This window comes from Pteropus medius, unplaced genomic scaffold (genome assembly GCF_902729225.1).
Source record: "Pteropus medius unplaced genomic scaffold, Ma_sr-lr_union100, whole genome shotgun sequence".
Classification (NCBI taxonomy): Eukaryota; Metazoa; Chordata; class Mammalia; order Chiroptera; family Pteropodidae; genus Pteropus; species Pteropus medius.
Window position 1 is genome coordinate 34,924,489 of NW_024340696.1, and position 23,379 is coordinate 34,947,867.

The 23,379-nt window shown below is 32.6% G+C and overlaps 1 pseudogene; it reads left to right on the plus strand.

Annotated features, from left to right (window-relative positions):
- Nucleotides 1-6,716: 6,716 nt before the first annotated feature.
- LOC120609511 (uncharacterized) lies at nucleotides 6,717-6,835 on the plus strand (annotated as a pseudogene).
- Nucleotides 6,836-23,379: the final 16,544 nt, after the last annotated feature.

Consider the following 23,379-nt stretch of genomic DNA (forward strand, 5'->3'; position numbering starts at 1 on the left):
ATATTCAGAAGAGGGGTTGCTGGGTCATATGGTAATTCTATTCTTAATTTTTTGAAGCACATTCATACTGTTTTGATAATGGCTGTACCAATTTACATTCCTGCCAACAGTGTCTGAGGGTTCCTTTCCTCCCACAACCTCTCCAACACTTGCAATCCCCATCAAAATTTTGATGGCATTTTTTAAAGAAATAGAACAAAAAATCATCAGATTTGCATGGGACTACAAAAGACCCCGAGAGCCAAAGCAATTCTGAGAGAGAAGAACAAGGCCAGAGGTATCTCACTCCTTGACTTCAATTATACTACAAAGCAACAGTAATCAAAACAGCATGGTATTGGCAGAAAAAATAGACACAGAGACCAATAGAACACAATTGAGAGCCCAGAAATAAACCCACATATGTATGGAGAAAAAAGATGCCAAAAACATACAATGGAAAAAAGAAAGCCCCTTCAATAAATGGGCCGGGAAAGCCACATGCAAAAGAATACAACTAGACTGCTTTGTCACCATTCACAAAAATTAATTCAAAACAGATCAAAGACCTAAATATAAGAACTGAAACAATAAAATGCATGGAAGAAAACATTAGCACTAAGCTTATGTACTTTGGTCTTAGAGAGGATTTTATAATTTTGACCTCAAAGTCAAGGAAAGTAAAAACAAAAATAAATGAATGGGACTATATTAAATTAAAAAGCTTCTGCACAACAAATGAAACCATCAACAAAACACAGAGGCGACCAACTGAATGAGAGAAGATGTTTGGAAACAACACCTTTGATACCAGGCTAATATCCAAAATATATGAAGAACATATACAACTCAACAACAACAACAATGACAACAAACAATCCAGTTGAAAAATGGGCAGAAGACCTGAACAGGCACTTCCTCCAAGAAGACATACAAAAGGATTCTTAATGGTTTTGAATAGCCTATAATCAAGGCAAGTGGGTAAAGTGAGCAGAGGCCCTTAGGGGGCAGCAGAGAACCACATACTAAGAGTCACAGATTTTGGGTGGCAAGTGTCTGTCTAAGCAAAGGGATCTCTGTCACTAGGAAAAAGGGTTAATTTGTTTGTATTTCTATTTCTTACTAGTAAATATGGATAAAAACTAAAGGAGTTGAGGTGACGGGATAGGTTAATTTAAGGTAGAAACTTTTGGTGAATAGGACCCATGGGGACTGGTCAGTGTGTGGAATGCCCTTCCTGGAAGGCTCTACAGGAGTCCTAGACAGTTTTGTTTTTTTGTGCCTGCAAACAATGTTGGTTTATTTTAAGTTATCGAAAGAACAGTTGAACGGTGTAAGAATATAGAATATGATAGATCTTATAGAGGTACTTAAAAATTTTCTTATATCATGTGAGTGCCTAAATAGCTTTGATTGTACAAACTAAATGAGATCAAGGATACCTATGATAGTAAAATATAGTAATAATATGCAATTTAAATATCCTGTGTGAACTCCAGAGTGTAGGACCTCCTAGGCTGGATCCAGGGCAGGGGTTCTGCTTGCTGGGTTTAAGGGTGACATTGTCCAAAACAACACAATTAGTAGGGGTTCTAGTCAGAGTCTTTTTGCCTCCTGTGTCCATGGTCTTAATCCAGAGAGACATCATTCTCAAGCTGATGTTAGGTCAAACTTTAGAGAAAGCTCGAATTATCTTTACTGGGACTGCATTTTGTCTTTTACCCTGGCCAGGACATTAGTAGGCCTTGTGTTGTATAACCAGATTTTCTTTATCATCATCATCGATATTATTTTAAATTTACAATATGTTGAGGATGAACCTTTTTGTAAAATATAATAAAAATATCCTGGAAGTATCTAATTTCTATGAAAGGTTTTAACATTTACTCTCACTTTCTAAACTTACTTTACCTGGGCCACACAGGTCCACAAACCCGTCTCAATGTCTGGAGCTTTTCCCATTTACTCAGGACTCCTGACTGCCATGTTACCATATTTGCTATTAAAATAAATAAATATATACATGTGACTTGTTGAGAATTTAAAGTGACAACTCTATCATCTAAACAGGTGAGAACTAGAGAAGCCATGCCTTTGGCTAAAACTGTCTTCACTTTTTTCGTTTCTTGTACAATTTAACAGACATTTTGGAGATTATGGCTCAATATTTGTAATAGAGGAGATTTCAATCCATAGAGGATTAAAGATTGATGGGTTCCTGTGGTTGATATCTTTTAAACTTTTACTTCTTATCCTCCTATAAATCTCCAGATATAGGGAGTTAACTCTAGTACCTACGTATAAGAATATTTTTGTAATTTGCACTTGAGTGAATTCTGGATGTACCTGTTTGGATGGGTATGAATTACTGTTTATGGAAAAAAAATTAATATCATGGTGGCTGTGTCTGCCAGATTTTTACATTTCCCATTTATGTAATTATTTATATGAAACTTTCTTTAGTGGGCAACAACTCACAGTTGAGGGAATTTGTCTATAATAAACCACTTGGCTTATGTTACATCAAATTAAATCAGATCAATTTCCTTCATTCTTAATTCCTTCCACATCACATCAGAATGCTCCTTAAATGAGATGCTTATAAATAGATCGGACTTCTTAAGGGAGATAAAATGATATGAACATAAATGTCAAACTGCCTTTTGGGAAAGGAGATTTTTCTTTAGTGAATGATCAGTTGAAGAATGGCATAATGCAGAGCTAAGCTTAAGGGATATTTAAAAAGGAAAATAAGCAAGATATGATATTTAAATTTTTGATGAATCGATTTATATATTTTTGGTCTGAAAGTTTGCTAGGTCTTAAATTTTAAGGAAAGGATATTGCTGCTTCATAGAAAGTATAGAAAAAATGTTTTATTTATAAAAGAAATGAGTTTAAGTATTACAACATTGGAAGGCCTCTGTGGTATACCACCTTATAACCCTGATTTCCTACAAGCATATATCAGCTCACATTAATGTACATATAGATAAATGTGCCATCTGTTATAGCATTAGGTGCCAGAAAACATTTCTATGGGTTTTTTTGAATTATACTAATTCAGAGAGTGTCTATGATACTTGATAAACTTGCTGACCAAATAAGCTTAGAAGAGATTATCTTCTGACATAATTTTTTTTCTCTTTCAGACATTTGTTGAGATCTTGTCGTCCTTGAAATCTCTTTAGGATTTACTGCCTTATTTCACACTTGGAATTTTCATTATATTTTCATTTATACTAATGGTCTTTTTTCATGTATGTGCGTTCCTTCTTCATATAATTATCAGACAGTAAAAGCTAAGTAATGACTCTAGGGGTTGAATAGCTGGATCTATTTTTCTCTGGTCAGAAAACTAATATAATCACTGGATAATAAAGTCTGAGAGAGACTAGATTATTTCAACTGATTTCCACCAAGGTAAAATTGTATGATGAAACATTATATTGTGGTTGGATACACAGAGTACCAAGTGACTGATTAATAATTTATTTTTTTTTGATGTCACCTATTGACATGTACTTGATATGTATAGTAAAAGGAGAATGACAATGAAAGACTTGTAGTTCAATAACCCATGAAATCCTTAGACTAGCAGACTTGTCAAGACATGTTATATATTAAACAGCTAATAAATAGTTTTTTTCCCCAGATAACTCAATGATCAAATCAGGAAAAACAGCAAACATTAAAATTCTATGACTTAGGATATATCTCACAACCTGGGAGGACTGTTTATATATATTGTACTATAGCTATCAGTCACAGGAAAATCAGCAAGAAGGGAAAAGAAGACTTATGGTTTGAATAAGCTGATGTCTTATTTTAAGTACAAAGTTTTTTTTTTTTTTAAAAACTAGGTGAATATGTTAATGTTGGTATTAATGCTCAACAATGGGTCAGCTGACATTTTTTGCAATTTTTTGTTTGTTTGTTTTGCTTTGTTCCTAAGTTCACTGAGGAAACACTGATCCGGTGGTGTACAAGACGCCAAACATCTCTAAGGGCAGTTTTTTAATTGTTCCATGTAGAAATGCTTGAGAAGGCTTTAGCTTGTTAGAATGCTTAGCATATGATAGACAAACATTCAGTTAATATTTGGTAATAATGATGGCCTTTAGGCCAAATATATTTTGAGAGCTCGAGTTTTTTTTTGTTTTTATTTTTTTTTGTTTTTGTTTTTGTTTTTGTTTTTGGTGAACAAGAGTAATAAAAATAATGAGCCTTTATTAAGCACTTATTTTGGGTAAGATGCTAAGTATTCCTCATAGATCTTTAAAAATTCATTGCCTGACTAACCGTAAAAGATTAATATTATTATCCCTCTTCTAGAGAATAAAACAAAACGAAAGGAAACAACAACAACAACAAAGAAACAGAGTTAGAAGTATTGGGCAATATTGCAGATCTAAGGTGGAATGCTTGAGCTCTGATTTGAACCAGGCAATTCTTACTCCAGAGGTCACTTTCTTAACCAACCACTATACTGTTCTGCCTTGCCACATAATGTTCCAAAGTTGTAATAGCCATCAAAGAGGTAATTTAAGGGAGAAACTGACATTAAGAGAAAGGGCTGTTGAGAAAAGTACACATTTTTAGAACATTTTGCTATGGCAACAAGATGTCTTGATTTTACGGAAAGTGGCTTGTTAGATACCAGTTTAATTAGCCAACTTCTTCTGGGTTCTTGATGTAGTGGTTAACTCCCTCTACTATCGGAATGACTCTGAAAATTGTGTCTGTCTCTTGCAGCTGTCAATGAACCGTAACAAAATAACTGTATAGTAGTTGAGATACTTTTTCAATGTTTTATGCATTTTTCAGAAGCCATTTTTTGACCACAGAAATGAATGGAGGATGCTGAGAAGTGAGAAGTTGTTTGTCTGAGAGGACAGATGATTCTGTTCAGCCATAATCTAGTGACATGTAATGAATTAATATGTACAAATTTATATGATTAGACTCATTCTCTTTCACAATCTTTATCTCCTTTTTATAAAACTGAGTGTGACTAGTTCTTATTAGCTTATTAGAGAGCAGGAAGATTCTATTCTATGATTTATCATGGTGCTCACATCAAGATGCAGCAGAGGCTCACCCTGTTGTCTGCCTGGAACAGGGGTAGATTCTCCATATGTGTAACTTACCTTCCTCGCTGTTCTCTCCCACAGTCTTTTTCAGCAGAACTATTATGTGACTTCCAGAGGTTAAGGGCCATGTTTGTCAGATCAGAAGTGTATATGTTACATTAGTCTTATAGTTTAAAATTATTTTTTGTAGGTTAAAATATTTAGAGCTGCTGTGCCAATGAATAGAATAATATCATCTTCCTCACAGAAAAGTTTGGTAAAGTAAATATCAGAATTCTTAATTTTTACTTTTGTTCTAGTTATGATGAAGTGGTGATCTGGCTTTTTATATTAGAATACTTCAATAAGTGTTCCAAAACTTATATGACATTTCTGTTTTTATAGTCCATGAATACTTTAGCAGATTTTACATTTGCAAATTTTTTTTTTTGATTTTTCACTAATTTATGTACTTTGTTGTATTTAACTCTGCACCATTAATGCTCCCTAAATTGTAGGTATGTTTTATCTCGTCCACATTCTTATTTTTATGATTATAATTCACAGATTAGTTATATTATGTGTTGACAGTTTAATTGTGATTATTGTACCTTAACGGTTAGATTAAACTCAAAAGGTCTAAAAATCATTTTCTAAAAATCATTCTGAGCTTCTTATTATCTTGTTTGCTTTGTTGAATTGTGCATATCTGCAGAACCATGCTAATTAGAATAGGATCAAAATCAGTCATGTCTTGCTTGCAGAACAGTTTCAGCTTGTGTGCTTTTTTAAATTTTATTTATTATTTTTATGCTGTAATAACATCTGATGTTTTCTTTAGGAAGCAGAAAAAAACATAGCTTTTTTCTCTTCAACAATAGATGCATTCCAAACTTCATTTTTGATCAAATTTGTAGCATAGACTTGAAGCTAAATCATTTTTTACTTCAAAATTCTGTTTTTCTGAATATCAGGGATAACCTCCATGCAGTATAAGCTATTTACTTGTGACTTCTCCTTCTGACAAGCATCTATCTCTTTGCAATTTAGTGTCCACTTGTAAATTTTACTTGGTTTTGGATGAAGAGCTGGGGAAGCCAATTATCTCAGCCCTGTACCTTTCCCTGATCGGGGATCAGTCATGTGCTTTAATTGGGATATCATTTAATGTCGAAGTTATTTCTTTCGTTGTGCTGAATTGTTGCAACTCTCTGTCTTACTTGGACTACTCTTGAAAATATATCTGTGTGTGTCTATTTTTATTGCCTAGCTCATGGGCAATAACTACACATTGGTGAGTGTAATGTGATGAAGGTAACATTAAAAATTTAGTGTCAGAAAGTCTAACTTCTGACTTCAGTGCTGTCTTTACAGATTCGTAGACATTTGATAATGGGCATGTTGCTGACCCTCTCTGAGCTTCAGTAGTTTTAGTGATAAAATGTGGTTTTTTAAAAGAATAATTTAAAAAATGTTTATATCATATTTTATATAAATTATACTACATATTATATAGTTATATATAATTATACATAAATATAATTTTAATTATGTCTTATGAATTAGGTATTACATACTACATATTACATATAATGTGTGATATATATTTGGTTATATATATATTCGTTTATTTCTCCTTTTAGTTTCATTTCAAAATTAATGTGCTTCTACAGCCAGGCCACCCTGAACAAGCCCGATCCAGTCTGATCTCGGAAGCTAAGCAGGGTCAGGCCTGGTTAGTACTTGGATGGGAGACTACCTAGGAAGACCAGGTGCTGTAGATGTAAAAAATAAAAAAAAAAAGGAATTGTAAGATGACAAGGTCCGGGTAATCTGTGAAGTCAATCAAGGGTTCCCGTGCCTAAAAAAAAAAATTAATATGCTTTATCCCAGATGAGTTAGTGTATTCACTCCTTTGTCATTTTTAGCCTCAGAAATCATTTTCTTTATGTCTATCAAAGAGTTGGCAAGGGACCTCAATACTCCCTTTTTTGAATAGTCACTGCCCTTGACTTACCAGTTGGTCTTAGAGAGCACATTCATGAAGTGTGCACTAATCTCCAATACTAGCAGATTCCCTAGACTAAAGAGGTTTTCACTTTATATTCAAAATATCACAAGGACAGTCTACGAACATTGTGTTTAATATTCTCTGTGTTCTAGATCTAAATGTCATGCTGGTGAATAACTAAAATATCCTGGTAGCCCCAGAAAAGTAAAATGAATTATGTCTGTCCCAGTAGCAAAGCCTTCGTGTTATAGCTAGCTCTTGCCAGTACGTAGAACTATGTCAGTCAAAGTTGGGGTACAAGTAGTTTCTAAGAAGAGAGAATAACATACGCAAATATACAGAGATGAAAAATTTCTACAAAGTGTTCTGTGCAGGAAATGGTGACAAGTCTATTGCAATAGAGCATAGGATTCTCTCCGTGTCAAGGAAAAACATAAATTAGCGGAGAAGGGATCTGATGGTTTTGATTTTGAGGGCTCAATGTTATTATGATATTTTAAGTTTTATTTATAACAATGTCACCCAACAAAGATATAGTTTTTGATATATATAAATATTAGCATGGATTATGATGGAATATTAGAAATGAGAATATGAGTTACTATACATTTGAACATAAAATTTATTAAAATATGTATTTAAAGAAGACTGGTAAAGTTGATTGCTAGTGAGGAAAACCTTAGAAATATCACAGCCTCATAAACTATCTTGTATTTATTTCCTCGGTGCTTTCTACCATGCTTAAGATGAATATTTTCGATCTAGATGTAATGCGTTGATTTCGACCACCACCATTTCCCTCCTCCACAACAAACACATGGTCTTTGACCCTTGGAATAGAATCTGTCCTCATTCGTGTTTAACAATTGGACTGCTGAATTTAATAGGTTGGGAAGTCTGAGATGAAATGAGTGGGTTTTACATTTTATTGGCGTCCTGTAAAGAGAAGTCTTCTTTATCTACTCCATGATTGGAAAAAATTCAAGGAAACTATATTAATTGCTTACAAGAAAGCAAGATTAATTGATTGTAGAACAGAGACTTGAGTTAAGAATACAAGTTAAATGTTCATTAAAATAATTCAAGTAAAGGATAATAAAGGACTGAACTCAGGTTATAAGGATCAAAGAGGTATTTTAGATGTAGAATGTGTAAGATAATTAGAGGTTGAGGAGTTGAAGAAGTTGAAGAAAACTCTTGAAATATTTAACATGAGTGACTGTTAACTTGAGGGGGGAAAAATGAGTTGAAACCATCTTTCGAAAAATAAAGTGGGTAAAGGTGAATTAAAGGATTGAAGAAAAAACAAGAGGTTTGGAATAGCCTATCCAGGTAAAAAAAAAATTGTAGTGAAAAGAAGGAATAAAACATTTAGTCTCGATGTCACAGCTAAGGTCAGAAAATGGCTTGTTATTGACATTAAAGTTTTCAGTGACTTCCCATTGGCTAAAACAGCAGTTTTCACCCTGAAAACTCTGAGGAGCAATATTTACATCCCCAAAATAATCATATCAGGCTTTGGCATAGACAAAACTGACTTTATAATATATAAAACTGCATATTAAGTAGCTGTAATTCCACCCCATCTAAGTACCTAAGTAAATAAGTGTGATATTATAACAGCAATAATCTTATATGAGTTTTATTTTATTTTTAAGTAATTTTATCTCAGTTTTTATAGTTTCAACTATCATTTGAGTAAATTCGTGATAATATACCTCTCTACTAATCTTAACACTAAAATTTAAGAACTATATGGAAAAGTTGTTAAACTCATTGGTCCAGCAAATGAAGCTCTCCACAAGTTAGACCCTATATCAGGTTGCATTTTTAAAGATGGCTGCAAGAATATTTCTCACCCTATAGAACGTTTTCAGTAGAACTGAATCTAATTTCCCTCTCCTGGAATCTGAATGTATTTATGATTTGATGATATGCAATAGAAATGACAATACATAATTTCTAAGGCTACATCATGTTTGCATTGATATCTCTAATTCAATTCTCTTTTATTTTTATGCTGGTAAGATGACCTTCCTTTTTCCAACACTACATTGAATTGTTATACCAAAGTATGTGTCCAATTACAGTGTTATTCTTAAATTTAGAAGTCTCCATCCCATCTTTCTTGCAATTTCATCTTTTACTCAAGAGTCTTGTAGTTGGCTTCAACCCCTGGACACCTCTGATCTTTTTACTACCGTATTTATAATTTTGCCTTTTCCAGAATGTCATAGTTAGAATCGTACAATATATAGTCTTTTAATTTTGGCCCTTTCCACTTAGTAATATGCATTTAAGTTTCCTCCAGGTCTTTCCATGATTTGATAACTCATTTCTTTTAGTGTTAGGTAATATTCTATTATATGAATGTGTCACAGGTTATTTATCTATTCATCTACTGAAGGGCATATTGGTTGCTTTCATGTTTTATCATTATAAAGAAAGCTGTTATAAATATCTGTGTGTAGGTTGTTGTGAGGATATAAATTTTCAATTTCTTCAGTAAATATCAAGGAGCACAATTATTGAATTGTGTGGTAGGAGTATGCTCAGCTTTGTAAGAAACCACCAGACTGTCTTCCAAAGTGTCTGTACCATTTTGCATTCCCACCAGCAATGAATGAGAATTCCTGTTGCTCCCCATCCTTGACAGCATTTGATGTCAGTGTTCCAGATTTTTGGCCATTCTAATGTAGTGGCATCACCTTGCTGTTTTAATTTGCATTTTCTTAATGACATTTAATCTTTTCATATGTTTATTTGTCTTTGGAAAGTTCTCTTTAGTGACGTGTCAGGGTCTTCAGCTCATTTTTAAATCAGGTTGTTTTCTTACTGTTGAATTTTAAGAGTTTTTGTGCATGTTGGATAATAGTTTTTAGCTAATGTGTCTTTTGAAAACATTGTTTCCCAGTCTGTGTTTTATTTTCTCATTCTCTTAGCACTGTCTTTCACAGAGCATGCATTTTTAATTTTAATGATGGCCAGTTTATCAATTACTTCTATCATGTATCATGGCTTTAGTGTTATATTTAAAAACTCATTGCCATATGCAAATTTATCTAGGTTTTCTACTATGTTATCTTCCTGGAGTCTTACAGTTTTGCATTTTACATTTATGTCTATAATCCATTTTGAATTAATGTTTGTGAAAGATATAAGGTCTGGGTCTTGATTCTTTTGCGAAAAGATGTCCCATTGTTCCAGCATCATCTTCTGAAAAGATGATCTTTGCTTTATTAGATTGCCTTTGCTCCTTTGTTAAAGATCAGATGATTATATTTATGTGGGTCTATTCTCTTTTTTATTCTCTTTGCTTTTAAGTTTTTCAGGTTTTTGTTAATATATTGTTTATGTCAGAGATTATTTCCTCAGTTGATGTACCAGGTAAATGGAACTGTTATAAATAGGTATTTAGTAATGTTGTGGTAAGGTATGGTGTAAACTCTGTTGTCTTGTGATTAATTATATCTCAGTTTTTGAGTGAGTCTATGCCACTGGACTATTTCTCAATGTTTTCTTTTCCATTAGGTGGGACAGGGTTAGTAGTTACTTATTTATCTTTTCTTATGTGTCATCATTGGATCAGAATTTTGGATTTATTGAATATTGAATTTGATTAAATGCAGTACCAGATTTCAGTCACTATCTTTAAGTATTGAGTCCTTCATAAATTGGCATGATCTCATTTTCTCTAATCTCTCTAATTTGACTTTTTTTGCATATTGTAGTGACTTTTTTGGCAATATCTATACTGATCAAAACCATATTTCTGAACCTCTGAAGTAAAATGTTTGCCTCTTCTCTGTATGGAGCAATAGGCAGTTGTTTGTGTTCATAGTTGAGCTGCTTGAGAATGTTGTGGATTTGTAAAGAAAAATTGCATGATTAGCATTTGAAAGGAATAGCTGTAAATTGTTAACCAATCTAGACAGTTGGTGATAGTTAATTTACCTCAATGCTACCGGAAAAAAAAAACACACACACACAGGGTTGCCTGCAGTAAGAACTTAATGTGTTTTAAATTTTTCTGATAGGATAAATTGGCTTTCATTTCTAAAGATACTATTAGACTTGCATTCATTTATGTAGAAATGTTTGTATGTTACATGGGCAAACATTAAGCAGAGTTTTCATTGACATCAATTATATTTAATTCAGGATACATGTTTAATAATTAAGATCTCTTTTAACTAATACAATAAGGATGCTACTAGAAAAATAAATGCAGAGAAAGACCATTCTGAGGCAGACATTTTTCTGTTTTACAGTTTTTGAGGAAATGGAAAATTGTACTCTAAAGACCCTCTATCTATTATAAACATAAGGACAAAATTACAGCTTTGTTTTAATATGTGATTTTAAATATTGTGTGTGTTGGGAGCATCAAGAGTAAAGTGGGGGAATGAACGTTATCAAGTTACGAGTGCCCTTATTCCAGGGACAATCACTTCAACTATGGTAAAATCTTTGAAGACAAGAGGAGTGTTTTGAAAACAACAGTGGGTGTGTGTGTGTGTGTGTGTGTGTGTGTGTGTGTGTGTGTGTATTTCTTGGGGAGAGGTTACAGATAGTAGGCACTCATCATTATTTCCAATATATTATAATTTGTCAGGCTGTTGATTTACTCAAAGTTTTGTATTTCCCAGGAAAAAAAGACATGTTTTGTTTATACTGTAGAAATGTAGGCATCATGAAGAAAAAGAATGTTTATGAAATGCTCTGTAGACATTTAAATCTTTTGTGACAGCAAAGAGGAAAAAGCAGCCAGCAAAACGAATAGCTTTGCTCTAGTGAGCAAGTACACCATGACTATGTATGGCTTTCTTTGTGCCTTTTCTGTGTGTCCTCTTGATAAATCATAAGCAATTCTTTTTCTCTATATGTTGGTGAGGAAGGGATGGAAAAATACATGCTCACTGATTCTGTTAACAAAAAGTCAATGATGAGTTTTTTAAAATCCAAACGTAACACTTGAGTTAATTTAACTTCACTGAGTTTGACTACATTTTGTCTTTCTACTCTTAATAAAAGATTTTCTGCTGTCATTTTCCTGAGGTTTGAAGGAGAAGTTTGCTGACCCCCAAGGACTACTCTCCCATTTGCATTAGTTAGACATGGCTCCTGTGGTTCTGTCATGGCACCCTGGAGTTTTCCTGACACTCCATGTCATTGATGTACTTATTTCCCTTTTGGTTCTCTGGCTGTTTGGAATGGGATGGCACCTGTCAGGGATCTGGCTGGGTTGCTTACGTGCTGTCATGTTTCCTGGCCACCTTGTCTAGGGAGGCAGATTTAGAAGGAACTGACCATACAGAAACTTTTATGTATTGTTAAGCTGGTCTACAAAAATGAATCATCAGAAGACATTTAATGCATCAGGGACAAAAATAAACAGAAACTCTTTCATACTTTCATTTTTTACACGAAAGTATTAATTTGTAATTGGCAAATCATTTCTTGAGCACCTGATATACCTAAGATAAAGTTCTAGACCCAGTGAAAGACATGTAAAGAATAAGATATAAAATCTCTGTTCAGGGATTAAGAATTTTGTGATTGACCATATTCTAAGGTGTAAATTGCTATATAAGGAGTCAATGGGAGCTCAGAGATAAAAGCATCAGGAGCATTAAGAAAGTTTTCATGACTTTATAATTTTCTTGAGCTTTTTTTCTTTTTTCAGGTTTTCAATTGCAGTAACCAGGAGAGCTAACTCAAATGGGCTTAAAGAAAAAAGATAATTTTTTCATTTAAGTAACCAAAAAGTCCAGTAATAGATGGAATGGTTTGCAGGCATAGCTTCATCAGGACTCCACAATTCTGTAATTCTTTCACATTCTTATGAAGAATAAATAAGAAAATAAATGAAAACACTGTACATAAAAAGAGAGTAGTTAATAAATGGTAAAAAATCTATTATCAGTATTTTTATAGGTATATACATATTTAGTGTAAAAATTTTAATATTCATAACTAATTCTACTTTCCTGTCCTACTGCTCAACTAACATTTTTTTTAAACTGTTGGAAATATGTGGCAATGTAAAAGCTTTGAAATCATAGAAATTTTATAATAAAAATAAAATAATACAACCATTTATTGAGTCAACTTTTATTAATAATATCCACATTTGAAAGGCATACAAATATTTATTTTATGGAAAACGGTTTTATATATATTCTCAATAACACTTTTAATAATAATTCAATATAAATTGGTAATTAATCATCTTAATAATAAAATACGTAAATATCCTGGTAGTAAGTTTATAGGAATTTTTTTTTTTAGTTTTTTAAATGATTCATGCCATAGTGAAGTAAATACCATGCATTTTTTTCCTTATAAGTGGCAATACTTCTACTGATTCTTACTGGCACTTTGGAAACTTACTGTAAAGAATAATTTGAAGAGATATTAAGAGATGAAAACTGGATTCTGAGATATCATCTACAAATAAACCTAGAAAGAAAATAAGCAATATCACAATATCATTTAAAGCCCACCCCACTTATAAAATTTTTATAATCTTCAAGCTTAAAATAATTCAGAATGAAATGCATTAATTATCATAGCTTTGTGTCTCTGGACCAGTCATTTTCCCATCTCTATTCCCAGGTTAAAATGTGTGTAACTCAGGTTGGGCTAGCCCTAAAGAGTCTGATTCTGTGAACTACCATTCACAATACACCATGTTCTATATGATATTCCCAGAATGCTATGCCAGTAGTAGTGACTCATTAATAGCATCTCATTAATAGCCAGTATAAACCTCCTGACTCTAGCTTAAGAAATTTTTCCACCCTTGTTTCTTTCTGTTCATTTTAAGCACTACCATCTTCAATAGGATTTCATCTTCCCTAGTTTCAGAAGTAACTGATGTTGAATCTTGGTTCTACATCATTTGTCATGTTTGAACTAGACCATCTAACTTTTGACTGTATGTCTAACGATGATTCTGATAGTTACTTCTCAGTCTGTGCCTGCAGCCTCAGCTGGAGGTTCTGGTTCTGGTATTGACCTAGTAGAGTGTCCAGGGCAGTGTCAAGAATCCAGGATGAGAGTTTCATAGAACTGCATCATTAAGGTTTTGTTTGTTCATTTGATAAAAAAGATTATTATTGTTGTGATAGCAATAATACTTTCTATTTCTGGACTGCTTTTTGATTTACAAAGCACTTTCATAAATTTTATCCTAAAGACTATTATATGAAAAAAATATATATTAATTTTCCTATCTTATAGACTATAAAAACAAAATTTGAGAGGTAGGTATCCTGCTCAAGATCACATAAGATAATAAATGGCAAACTTAGAAATCTAAACAGGTTTTACAGATAGATGGTGTTTTTACTTTATAATTTCCTAAGCAGTTATGCTTGTGTGCAAAGAAGAACTGTCTGATTATGCTACTTCTACCGAGACTTACGTGCTCTGTGGGTATGTGTGTGTTTACATGGTGTGTGGTGTGTTGAATTTAGAAAGGAAAAATACCAATGAGATACACCTAGATGATATGTTGGAGTAAGAGAGTTACATGGGTTTCACTGTATAAATTAAAGACCCAATATAAATACTTTTATAGCCCGGGATATAAAACAAAAGCAAACTAAATTATAGAGGAAAGAGAAAGCAATGCTTATTTGCAACTCATATTTAATATGTTTTATTATCAGAAATGGTGCACCTAAAAGAGTGCCTTCTGGATCAAAAATGGGGGTAAATTGGCCTATTCACCAATTACTGTTATTATCTAGCTGACACACAAAGTCAAATGAGGATTACAGGCAAGACCTCCAGGTAGGGGAGGGACTTTCTCTCTTTTTCATTTGTATAGTTCCTTGCAATTTACAAATACTTTTTTTCACATTTTGTTTTAAATATTTCTAATAGCAATCTGTGTAGCAGAATTTGTAATTTTTGTTTTATAGAAGTTACAACTGAACACTAGATAAATTTAGTGATTTGACTAAGGTCACGGTTAATGGGAAAGATTGATGCAAAGGAAAAGGTCATATTATTCATTAAATCATGTAAATCCTAAATCACATCCCCAGTCCTTGACCTATGAGATTTTCCACGTTTAGATTTATTCTACTTTCTCCTGGAAATTAGGTTTGAGTGGCCATCCCCTTAATGTATGGAAATAAGTTTAGAGGGGGAATGCTTCATTCTGCAAACAATTGGATATATCCTAAAATTTTAGCCCGAAAACAATCCACTATCAGCTATATATTTTTTTAAACATCTAATGACAATTTGATATTCTAAACATTTTCAGCTGTACCCAGGAAAACAAAATTAAATTTATGGGAATTAGGGAATTAGGAATTAGAAGTGTGTAGGATATATAATATGACTTTGAAAAATATTAGAGTTTTTCTTTTCATGAACTTCTAGAATACTCTAAGTTGCCTCATAAGGCAAGTATATTTTACTAGTTCAGATTCCCTTGGTCTTAGTGAGTTTGAATTAGATTTGAATTATAGTGTACTTTGTTGTATGGGTCCTCTCTTTTGTCACACTGTCCTCTTTTTTAACTATTAGAAACCAATGCCTCTTTTATAAACATAAAACATGCCACTTTTCTTTAATATGATTTAAAATTACTTTAGGTTACCCAATGCCAAAAATTCCCAAGCAGACCAATATCTCTATGTGGGGATGATGATTCAGAGATCTGTTCCTGCTGATTCTTTGGCTGAGGCTTCTGGCACTTCAGTGTAGTGGTTATAATTTTAACGGTAAAGAAGGAAGAAGAGAATAACTAGGAAAATTGTTACAATAATGTAAGATAGATTGTTTTTATTTTTATTTTTTTGTTGGGAGGATCTTTTATCAACCTTAGAAAAATATATTCCTTTGAACTAGGATCGGAAAATTTGATTGCATGTTCCCATGATACCAGAATACCTCAAGGCGTTAGTGATATTGCCTGATAGTTTGTAAGGCAACAGGAGGGAGGGTCCTACTGGCTGTATAAAAATCATTCGTGTCACAGAAAACAGACATTTGGGGAGATAAGAAGAGGTGTTTAAAAATAAAGAATGAAGAAAAAGGAATATCAATGGCTCATGTTTCAGTAATGGTGTAAGGCTATAATCGTATAAGGGAGCAGAACGGTGTAAGGAGGAAGGATGAAGCCACTATAATAGGAAGTTCAGGGTGTCAGGGAGATTGGGTTATAAAATAAGGAGCTGGAGTAGAGGTTCACGGATGACTTCCTTTTAGCCTCAGGGCTCATTTCTCCTGCTGCATTGAATGAGGAATGGGTGTCAGAATCAACCTTGATTAATTAAGCGAGCTGCCCCTTTTCTCATGCACTAAAGCACTACAGGATGGGGTGACCCAGGAACCTTATTTCTAGGCCTTGTTCCTGGGACTATGAGTACCCCTTCCTCAAATGACAGCAGTGCCAAAAGGTGCTGCTTCCTGTCATGTCCATGCACGTAGTTCATTTCACTCTGTCTATTAACATCTCGCCCTTGTTCAGAGCAATGATGTTACATAAAACTAAGTTATTATGTAAAAGCTGTGTGCTGCTGTTGCTGGTAATTAGAAACTTCCAACTTTATGTGGCCCAGTGGAACAAAGTAGGCGTTCTAGCATTTAGTGGTGTATCACATTTGGTTTAGAAGAAAGGCACATTTAAGGTGAGTTTGGGTGCTTACTTATATCTTTTGACCTATAAGGATCTTATGTAACGTTTAAACTGTTTAGAGGCAGATGCTAACTAACTTCAACTTGGATAATTATAGGGACAATACTAGGAACTAAATAGTGTAAAATGATGTAACATCTGGTTTTTTAAAAAATGAGCTATCTTTATATTAAGCATTATACTCAGTCTATTAGAATTTTTTAAAAGTTTAAGACAGTTCCTTCCTTTAAAGAGATTATATTTATTATGTCATATTTGTTAATGGGGATAACAGTTATGCAGATGCCTGTATTACAAGACAGACTATGATAAGTATTAAAAAAAGAGTATAAGAAAATGTCATAAAATATTTTAGAAAAGCAATAAATCAGGAAAAGCTTCATGCAGGAGGTGTTATTTAAGATGGGCATTGAGAAGCAGTGATCTGGGAAGGAACTGTCTATTTTTCAGTGATAATAATAAAAAAACTTGGGGTAGAAAATTGCAAAGTGGCCTTGGAGAATAGAAAATAGTTTTACTTGTTTTAGAGTTGAGAATATCAGCTTAGTGTGTGTATACTTCTGAACTCTACTTACGACTTACTAATGTAGAATATCTGGAGATGAGACGAAATAGTCTCTCTCGTCCCTTTAACTCCTCAGCTTTGGAATCTACCTGAGCATAGCTGATGTATAAGAGAATATCAAGAGATGAGACTGGAATTTAGGTAGATGGGAGACATATTGTGGAGTGTGATATTTTTTCCCAGTAAACTCTTATTAGGTAACCACTGGATTATAATAAACTTGCACATTGGAATGTACTTGCACATTAGAGGATGCAAAGATGACTGATAGAATCCCTGCACTCTGAAGACTCAGAGTCTTATAAAATGAACACAGAAATAATTATAATTTAAGATAGAGTGTGATATATAGGGGTATCAAAGAGAAATTCCTACTATATTTCGAATATGAATCAAACTTTTTTGGCTTTCACTCATTTGAGCTGCACAGCCCCTTGATAACTCAAAGAATACGTAATGTAACATAATGAAAGTACTTTGAAAACTGATGAGCACTATAAAAATTTATCTAGAATCAATTTAAAAATAAGAGAAACCGTAGGACTAGGACAAATTAAGAGCTTAGTTATTGCATAAATATAGGCAAGATGCTTAAATTTTGTTGCAAGTAATAGCTATCAATGAAAAATTCTAGCAAAGAAACAGGAAAAGGTCATTTCTACAGTATAAACGGGATGGTACTGAAGTGGTGTGTTATTGATAGTTTAATTGAATTTTTGATGAAGAGCTGAAGTACACACAATCTGAACTTCATAGATCTAGAGTAAATACTTGCTGACCTTGCACAGGAAAAGGAAAAATAACAACTTTTTTCAGTGTGGTGTCTGGGCATCTGAATTCAACAGATTGATTACCTAATACCAACCTAGAGAAATGAGATTTCAGCTTCAATCTCTTACATGTCTTTTATCTTTGATTGGTTTCATGCTTAAAGACTTATTCCCAAGCATTGATACCTGTCTTTAATATAGGCTGTAATAGTAATAAGAGAATATGAACAGATTAACACATATCTATTTGCATTCTGGGAAAAATAATTTCAAGTCCATGGACCAGTTATGTTATGTTAATTTCCAGAGACTACAGCCTAATGGCTAGTAGTCTCAATATAAAAGATATATCTTCATTTCATATTGGAACAAAAGACAGATTATGAGTATACATTTTTATTGTATTCATCAATTTTAAAAATATTGCCCTATATGTTATCCTTCAGTTACCACTGACCAAGGGGCTGGGTTGTCTCAAATGAACGAAGGTGATTAAATATTTGTTTCTGCTGTACAAAGTACAGCAGAAATTTCTCTCTGATACTCCCATATATCACACTCTGTCTTTTATTATGATTATTTATGTGTTTATTTCTCTCTGCAGGCTAATTTCTCAGAGTGCAGAGATTCTATCCTATTCATCTTTGCATCCCCAGAAGTATCTGGCATAATATTTTTCAGAGTGTTGATTTTGTGTAAATGTTTGTTGATATGAACAGAATTAAATAAACAAATTATTTAGTCATTGGTGAAAATTGGCAAAGATATCCAGAGACTGGTTCTCCACACAGAAATGAGTTTGACTTTTAATGTTGTTGTATCATTTAATACTCACAATGTTTCTATAAGATAGACATTTTTATTGTTCTCATTATACCAATATTGAAACTAAGCTACAAAGAGATTAAAGAGTTTTCTAAGGTTACACGGGTAGAAAATAACATAGCCAAGATGCACACCTAATGTGATGCCAGGGGCTGAGCTCTTAACCACTTTGCTGTTGCTCATGTTGATTCCATCAACATGACTTTTGCAACTGTAATAAACTCCTGTATTTGTGAAACGATTTCTACAATGCAGAGACTCTATATGTTATGTAATTGCTGTCACAGAACAACTGTGGAAAGTCAGCAGGGAAAGTATCGTGTTTATAATACAGGTGAAGAAACTAACGCTCAGGGAGGCTGTGATTTCTTCCAGAGCCATGGAGTTCATAACTGGAAGAGCCTGCACTAGGATAATGCTGTTATGATTCCAGTTCAACTTGGTTTCCTCATTTGTATTCTGGGGATACTATACTGCAACGTTGTGTGAGTAATCAAAGTAAAGTAACTTACCACAAAATATGCATCCAGTAAGTGTTTCCTTTCCAACTATTATTATGCCATGCTACCTTTATATTACCCAATGATTAATACTAATAGCATCTCTCAAAACAAAAGCACATTTCTCTCTCAAGATTGGGTTTAGAATTCTATAATACTTCCACTTGGGTAAAGTTTTATTTTTTTTGATCATGTCATCTATTTTTTTTCTCTCCTATGATCAAGCTTGACTATTAATGATTCTACTTGATCATTGCTCACATTGAGAATATAAATATAAATTATTAAAAATACACTTCTAATTCCCTATTCATATCCTGTTTCTATTATGTTCTGAAATCAACAATTGTAGTAACTGGTATACCTTTCATAATTTATTTTGTTGATGTAGTTCTTAGTTTCTTTGCTTCTACTTTTTATACTTGGTCAACTTACAAAATCATTGAAAACTTCATTTAAATTTTATTCTAGTTGTTTCATGTTTATCTATGATATTTTACTAATAGCTTATCAAGAGTGTCCTCTTTGACTCTGTCAAATACTGACATCCAGTTCTCCAAATATTGGTTGACTTAATGTGTTTGCTGAATGTTTTTGAGATTGTTGACCATGTTAAAAGCACTAGAAATGAGTGTGAATTTTGTCTTAAATAGGCAATACTGTATTCTCTGAGACTCATATAAGAAGGAGATAGTGTAGCTAATTTTGTTAATGTATAGTTGCTCGATTATTGTTGGCTTAATTACTCTGAATCTGCTTCTTCCCTCGTAAAATACAATTGTATTCATTCGCTTGTTTTTTAAATAGATATTTATAGGATGCTTTCTATGTACTAGGCATTAAGGCAATCATTAGATAATAATAATAATGAAAACATTAATAGTAATAACAATAATGATACTTACACAGTTATTGATGAAATTATATTAGAGATGTGGGATAGTACATACCACAAGTGCACCATAAATGTCTGATAAGTTTCAAATTATTTTATGAAGACATTGTAATTTTCAAAAAACAGGATTTCACTCAGAACCATTTCAAATTTAAGTGAATACTTGCCTTAGGTTTTAATTTTTTCATATCATTATACATTCATATGCTTTGAAATATAACTTACCTGTAGATTCAGTGCAACAACCCAGTGCTGCATGTGTCTTCAAGACCTGCATCAAATCATGACCAGCAGTAAATGAGTATCTGCTATGAAATGCACATGCAAATCTGACTAAAGAATCATAAGAGCCAAACTCCTTTAGCAATTTGGATTTCACTTTTTTAACTTTCTGTTTTGAGTCTTATTTAGTAAAACTTTAATTATATAGTTCTTCTTTTGGGTATTTTATAACCCTTGGGAATATTTTTCCATAGTTAACTTTTCAAATTCATTATTGTTAGCTAATATTTTATTTCCTCAAATTACTGAAATACTTTGCTTCTTTGAAGGCTGACAAAAAATATTATGTATTGTTTTGTTTTTATGATTAGTCAAGTCATAAATTTAGAGTGAATTTTAGGCTGGAATTTCATGCATAAAGTATTAGATAAATGTTAAGTATTCAATACCATTTGTTAGTGGTTGCTACTTTATATTATTATGTGATTCACTGTAAAAGCTTGGTTAATTTTTCCTGATTTATGTTGAAGCTTAAAATAAACTACAAAATCAGTGTGATATTTTAAATTAATACAATGAAATAATACTCAGCTTTCAAAAAATATTGAGTTAAACCTTTGTATACAAATATGGAAAAAGGAGCCACTATATTCTGTTAAGTGAAAAACATACATTTAACAACACCATATACAATATATTCCAGTTTGTTTAAAATTAGACATCAAAATATATGGAAGAACACACAAAAATTTTTGTTTGTCTCTATAGAGGAGAACTGAATCTGTGGCCTATGAAAGAGGCTTACTGTTGTGGTTTTAATTTTTTTACTCTGTACAGGTATTACTTTTTGAATTAAAAATAAAACTTAAAAAAAGGAATAAAATAATACATGAAGCTCGTGAAAAATAAAAACCGCAATAAAAACATTATTTGCCTTATTAATTGATCCTTTTTATTAATCTTTTGATTTTAGAACCAATAGGTTGCAGGTTATCCAGTCTAATTCTCAACTTTGCAACTACTGAAAGAGAGGTTAAGTGAATAGACTAGAGTAGTTTAGGTTAATGGCTAAGTAAGGATAAGGATCTTGGTCCAGTGCAGTTTGCTGGTTAATTGGAACTTTCACATCATGGTAGATTCTCCCTTACTGTGTCTTTTCCTTCTTTCATTTTGAGTTTTGATTTTTCTCTAATGTTTATAAGAAGATACCATGTCCAATCATATCTTTCAGTAGATCTCCTTTTGTAAATATAGAAGTAACACAAATGCAAATTATTTTGTGGAGCTAGATACACTGATTCTATAATTTACATGGAGAGGCAAAAAGCTCAGAATAGCCAATGCAATATTGAAGGAGAAGAACAAAGTTAGAAGACTGACACTACCCAACTTCAACACTTACTATAAAGGTATAGTAATCATGAGTGTGGTATTGTCAAAAGAATAGACAATTAGATAAATGTGACAGAATAAAGAGCCTATAAATAGACCAACATAAATATAGTCGACTAAACTTTGACAAAGGAGCAAGGCAATCCAATGGAACAAAGAGTCTTTTGAGCAAATGGTGCTAGAAAAAGTAGACATCTACATGTAAATAAAATAAATAAAATAAATAAAATAAAATAAAATAAAATAAAATAAAATAAATAAAATAAAATAAATATATCAACACATAGACCTTACACCTTTCACAAAAATTTACTCAAAATGTATCACAGAGCTAACATAGGAGAAAACCTAGATGATCTTGGGTGTGGTGATAAAATACCAAAGGAATGATTTATGATAGAAATAATTGATAAGCTGGACTTCATTAAATTAAAAATATTTGTTCAATGAAAGACAATGTCAAGAGAATAAGAAGACAAACCCTGAACTCGAATATATATGGCAACTTTATTCATATTTACCCAAACTTTGATGCAACCAATATGTCCTTTAGTAGGCGAATGCATAAATAAACTTTGATATGTCCATTCAATGAAATATTTTTCATCACTAAACAGAAATGAGCTATCAAGCCATGAAAAGACATAGAGTCACCTTAAATGCATATTTCTAAGTGCAAGAAGTCAGTCTGAAAGGAGAATATACTATATGATTCCAACTCTATGAAATTCCGGAAAAGGCAAAATTATGGAGATAGTAAAAAGATCAGTGGTTGTCAGGTGTTTGGGTTAGGAGGAATGATAAATAGAACACAGAGGATTTTTAATACAGTGAAAATACTCTGTATTATGCTAAAATAATGGGTACAAGTCATTATGTATTCATTCAAACTCTGTATAGAATGTACAACATTAAGAGTGAACCCTAATCTAAAATACAAACTTTAGGTGATTATGATGTGTCAGTGTAGGTTCATTAGTTGTAACAAATGTACCACTCTGGTGGGGATGTTGATAATGAGAGAGGCTATGCATATTTGGGGGAAGCAGTTATATTGAAACTCTGTGTACTTTTCTCTAAATTTTGCTGTGGACCTAAAACTGCTCTAAAAAATAAAGTTTTAGTAAAGAAAACAGCAAAAAACTTACATCAATAGTACTTTTTTTTCAATATCTTCTGCTCCGTCAAGTAACAGAGATAAGACTCATTCCTAGTGCAAATAGCCATGCTTATAAAAAAAGGAAGCCTCCAGAAGTAAATAAAATAGCTCCAGAACAAAAAATATTATCTCTACATGTAGATATTAGATGCTTTTAGTCATTATGATACTAGTTACAGGTTGAACAAATATTTTAATTCTCGTATTGTTTATTTTGGTACTGTAAAAACTATACAAACACATGTGTATACATACAGACACCACATTGCACTATATTAAGATCCCATGAGATTAAAAATACTCTGATTGGGATTGAAACATAGGAGTT